The sequence below is a fragment of the Theobroma cacao genome, chromosome 7 (assembly GCF_000208745.1).
Source record: "Theobroma cacao cultivar B97-61/B2 chromosome 7, Criollo_cocoa_genome_V2, whole genome shotgun sequence".
Classification (NCBI taxonomy): domain Eukaryota; kingdom Viridiplantae; phylum Streptophyta; class Magnoliopsida; order Malvales; family Malvaceae; genus Theobroma; species Theobroma cacao.
In genome coordinates this window covers 17,071,062-17,076,842 of record NC_030856.1, presented here as the reverse complement: position 1 = coordinate 17,076,842, position 5,781 = coordinate 17,071,062, and the positions used below count along the sequence as shown (strand labels likewise).

The 5,781-nt window shown below is 33.7% G+C and overlaps 1 long non-coding RNA gene across 1 annotated transcript in view; it reads left to right on the top strand.

Annotated features, from left to right (window-relative positions):
* LOC108662908 overlaps window positions 1–3,171 on the top strand; it is a 4,954-nt gene extending 1,783 nt beyond the window's left edge. The window contains exons 2-3 of the long non-coding RNA XR_001928768.1: window positions 2,038–2,113; window positions 2,981–3,171. This is a non-coding gene — a long non-coding RNA (uncharacterized LOC108662908). The remainder of the gene's footprint in view (window positions 1–2,037; window positions 2,114–2,980) is intronic.

The window sequence follows — 5,781 nt, the reverse complement described above, 5'->3', positions numbered from 1 at the left end:
TTAATTTCATTGAAACTCATTTATTCATAAAACATGAAAATTTACCTTTTTAAATTCCTTTTTCCATAGAATTCATGAAAGCATCTAAAAACCACCCTAGATAATTAAAATGACAGTAAGTTTACTCATAATGTCTAGAATGCAGACTTTCGAAGCATTCTATCTACTAGTCCTCAGATGCAATTTCCTTGCCTTTATCGGAGGACTCACCACCTTGACACAATACAAAATCGAGAATTTCACCAAGTTGGTGCTAAATCAAAATTAAACTAATTTCGACTACCAATGCATGATATGGAATGCAAAAATGCACTGGTAACTATCTAAACTTAGTATTGGCCTAATTCATCTTATCACCCGATTAAATTCCTAACGCGTCTGTTTAAACTCCAATTTAATTTTTTTTCAGTTTCTGTACCTCAATTGTACCCAAATTAACTTAATGTCCCTCAGTGTGGTGCAAATTATCAGTCTCGATAGTAAATTACCAAAATACCCCTAGTGGATAAAAATTCATATTTTTGCTCTGAAAATTCCAATTATTTTTCTAGGCTCATAATTCATCATTTCTTAACCAATTCTACTAGAATAAAAATCAAACTCATCCTCACTCAATACATGGTAAATTCGGCCATTAATGGTTGTGGGAGAAAATAAATTCTTTTCTTGTTGTTTTGTTTCAAAATATGCTAAACTAACTAAAAACACTAACGTAAATTAAAATCAAATAAATCCAACAACTTTCTCTCTCCTAACCCATTTTGATCAGCCAACAATTCATCATAAAAACATGCAATTTCAGCATGGAAAATGAAGAGAAATGCTTAAGGAAAATAGATTTCAAGCTTAAGTTGAAAAATCATACCTTTTTCACTTGTTTTCCTTGATTTTCCACACTTTTTCTCTCGAAATTCCTCACCTAGGTTTTGTTTTTCCTTTCTTTCCCTCTCTTCCTTGCTTGGCCGAAATTTTGGGGAATAATGGGCTGATTTGTGCTGATTTTTAAGTTAAATAATAAAACATCCTAAGCTTGACACACGGCATTTTCTAATTGGTCCATTTTTAAAATTTTTAAAATTTAAACATTTTATCTCCACCACATGTTTAGTCAAGGGTCAAAGATGAAGATAAAGGAAGACCATGTGCTGGAAAAAATATCCTGGTGGTGGAAAATTACAATTTTGCCCCTGAGGTGGTAAAATTAGCATTTTACCCATATACTCCAAATTATACCGAAATTAAAATTTTTCACTTCTAAACCTGAAATCATACTCCAATAAGTCAAATTATACTCCAATAAGTCAAATGCGGCAAAAACATTCTTTTCTAAAATTCCCATTTTGTCCCCGAGTGGCAAATGACCATTTTACCCCTAGTTAGTGAAAATTCTGATTTGACTCCAAATTGATCCTCAAACTCCAAATTACCATTTTAAGTCATCCATGAACTGTGAAACTCTTAATCTCACCTTAAAATTCCTATTTGATCTAGTTCGAGGATTAAATAAACTTTGTTGTACCTCTAGGTACAATACCGACTTTTGTAAATTTTTCAAGACTCTCCTAGGATGCAATCATGCTATCATCACATGTATGTCATGAATAGTATTTTATAAGGTCGGGCTTTACAATATTGAGGCTGAAATTGATGATATTTCATGATATTTTGCTAGTATTTAATGATTTGTGAGGCTAGAAATTTAATGAGAAATTTTAGCATGAAAATCTGAATTTTTACCTAATGTATAGACAGGTGCGATATATGGTTCGGACTGATTAATTGAATCATATTCACAGTCATTGAGGTATTTTAAGTATAATTGGAGTGTAGAAAGTGAAAGAAATCGGTTTGGAGTTAAATTGGAGGTTTTAGCCAATTACACCGAAAATAGTGCGAATTAGGTCGAATACCGTATTTAAACGGCTATTCGGACATTTTGCATCACATTTCGTGCATTCATATAGATTTATAGAGCCTGAAATAGTTTATGATAAATTGACACAATTTATTGAAATTCGTATCATGTATGATGTATAGGCGGTGAGCCCTCTAACAAGGGCAAAGAGATTGTGCCCAAAGACCGGGAATAGGAATATATCAAACTCCTAGTACTGTGAGTAACCTTGCTATCGTCTTAATTATCTAGAGTAATTTTTATCCGATTTTGTGATTTTATGGAAAATGAGTTTAAATGGTAAATTTTTAGGTTTTATAAACAAAATGTGTTTGAATAAAATGATTTCATAATGGTCTTGAAATTGAATGAAGGCTTTGAAAATAGAGTAATTGGAGACCATATGATGTATTGTAAATTCATGATTCTAATTGATTGGCTTATGACAATATTGGCATGAATGGCTGAATTGGTATTTGTGTTGAAATGTATAAATTGTTGTTTGCCTTGATAGGCTGGATAATGATAAAATTGCCATATCATGTTGTTGAATTTTTATTGTATGTTCAGTTTAGCTTGCTACAGTGGGCTGGTTTTGTGGACCAACCTATTAGAGGGGCACGGAACCTGGTCATATATATGTACCTCGATTGGAGAGGCGCGTAAGGTAACTCTTGAGGTCAAACTTTAGAGTTCACTTCACGCCCAACCACCACGTGAGGGAAACTCGACCAATGCCAAGGAACGACTATGTTTTCAAAATAAAAACATGATTTATGCGTACATAACTTTTTAACAGCCTTGGTGGACTCGGTTTGGGATAGCCTTCGGCCAAGGTATCCCTGATGACTGAGTATGATAATGATTTTGGCACGAGCCAAAGTTTTAAGAAATTCATAAGCCATGTAAATTACTCGATTTATATGAATTGATTTTATTTCGTTGAAACAAGTTGAAAGGTGATGAATTTCAGTAAGTTAAATTATTTTATCTGTCTCCATTTATTTGACTTTAGATGGTTTAAATGGTATCTATTTACTCACTGGGATTTTATAATCTCACCACCCTTCTTTTCAATCATTTCAGGCTCGAGGTAGCTTGTGGATAGCAGATATCATCAAGGATTATGTCGGCTTTACTACTCCAAAAATTGCAGGTTTACTACCTTTGTGCACTTTTGTTCTTTGTGGGCCTACGAGTCACTATAAAGTAAATTTCATATCTCAATTATCTGTATTATAGTACGTATGAATTTATTTAGCTTTTAGATTACAAAAATTATTTACCGATGACTCTATAAATATTGTTTTACAAGAAATTAGAATATTTTATTGAATATTTTTATTTTATTCAATAGTTGCAATATCTTTTTTAATAAATGTTTTAGACACCCAAATTTATTTTAGATCATGAAATATGTGTTTTCCACTCATCTACTGCATTTTTAGTCGGATTCGAAAAATTTTGAGGAAAAATGACGAAAACGCCCCTGTGAGGCAAAAATTATTTTTCCACGATTTTGAAAGGGAAAAAGCTTAAAATTCTTTAAAAACGAGGTTTGGCGATGATTACTCACTAGGGAGATGAAAAAAAAATGGTACTTAAGCCTTGCGGGGTTCCAGTTGGCTTTCCGAGTAATGAATGTTTACCGGGACCTTGCGGCTTTTGTCACAAGCTCGAGGGGAGTACCGAGTCGTGACATTTTTGCTGTAATGAGAAGCTCCAGAAAATTTCTCACTACAGCGAGAGTCAGGCTAGTGCAACCCCCCTCCAAAACGAGAGTTTTTCGCTGTAGGGAGAATGAATCTTGTTGCAGCGAGAAACAGAGCAACTTAGTTTAAAAGGATCTTGTTACATCAAAAGCCATTTTCTTGCCGAAATGAAAAGCAATTTGGGAGCAATTAACAATGCCAACATACAACACAATCACAATTATTTTCATAAACTTTCTATAACACATATATATATACGTACATCATCATGCATACCATCCCACCACACTTAGCTCAATGCAATATCATCATCATGTGTGCACTCCCTACTCGCACACTTCAACATCATCACATAACATTATTCATCAATGCACAACACATATTCATATATATACATATCAACATAGTATAGGAGCACATGGATTCATCCTTTTACACATTTCACATTTTCACAACATCAAAACATTTTATCAAAGGCTTGTTCCCCGGCACACATTTTTAAAGAAAGGTTGGATAAACTCATTCAAATGTTTCATCCAAATACATTTACGTTTCCCAAAGCAATTTTGAAATGCAAGTTCGATCACCGGTGTTGTTGATTCTTTTGCATGACTCTAACCTCAACTAATGCTACAAATGGACATGTGAGGCCTTGTTGGAACCTATACACACACAACATCACAACCAACCTAAATTGGCATTAATATAATTCCAAAAGCTCTTTCCTAAATCAAGTTCTGCTACTTTTTCCTAACTAGCTTCCAATTGCCATTAAGTGGCTAGTTATTTACAATACTCTAGTCACCCTAAGAGTGAATAAACAACCTCAATGATAAAACATTCACAAACCCCATTGTTAGCCATTATCAACAACTAAAGAAATTTAACCCTAACTTATACTCACCTTGATGGTCTTTGTAGTTGAATTCTCTTTCAAAATTCTTCAAGCTAATAAGAGAAATCACTCTCTTGCTCTCTACATGTCCAGCTAGTTAAAGGAAGATGGAAGTAAGACTTTTTTTTAAGGGTTTAAGGTGAGAGAGTGAAAGAGAACAAAAGGTTTCATGAAAAAGTGCTCAAAAGCATGAAAATTGAAGCTAGAGAGAGAGAGAGTTATGGAAGCTTTAAGGGAGGTTTCCAAGGAAGATGAAGAAACGTGAGATGTGGAAGGAAAAGAATAAGAAGCTGCTAAAAAATGAGGAATCTATTGGAGAAATGATGTCAAGCCCAGCTCTATTATATACTTGCCATGTCATTCATTTGCTTGATAGCATGTCTGCAAACTTGGATGCCCCAAAAAAATTTTAAAACGTCAGTATCATACCTAGTGGTATAATTAAGTCAATTAAGCCTCGAATTAGTCCAAATAGAAATTCTAAGATGTATTTGAGAGTTATCGAACCTTAGAATATTTTAAAATGGTGATTCGGAGTTAGAGAATTGATTTGGAGTTAATTTGAGAATTTTCATAACGTAGGGGCAAAATGGTCATTTTGCCACCCAAGGGTAAAATTGGAATGTTGGATGAGATTTCTAACCAAGTTTGACTATTTGTAGCATAATTTGAAATTGTGGAGTGAAAATTTTCAATTCTGACATTTTTCGAGTATAAGGGCAAAACGATCATTTCGTGTGTCCATGAGGATGTAATTGAAATTTTACACCACCATAACACTTGTCAAGCCCATGAATTTCACCTATTATCACTTTATACTTTGGATAAATATGGGATTACATGTGGTGGTGAGAAATTGCTTAATGGTTAAGATTTTAATCATGGACCAATCAAGTGGTGACATGTGTCAAGCTTTAATATTTTTATGATTTTCCTTTATAAACCGACTTAAGCTTCTCCCATTTCACTTTTATGGCCAGCCAAGCAAAGGAACAAAGAGAAAAAGAGAAGAACAAACCCTAGGAAGGAAAAAATTCAAGAGAAATTGTTGGATATCAAGGAATCAAGCAAGTAAAGGTAAGATTTTTTAATTTTATCTTGTGATCTACCTTTGCCACGCATTCTTTTTCATTCTCCATGGCTGAAATTCAAGTTTTCAAGAGGGAACCTTTGCTGGCCAAATCTAGAGAAAGAAGTTTTGGTGATGAATTTTGCTAGATTTCATAATATCCTAATGTTTTTAGTCATTTTGTGATGTTTGGAAGGAAAAACAAGCAAGA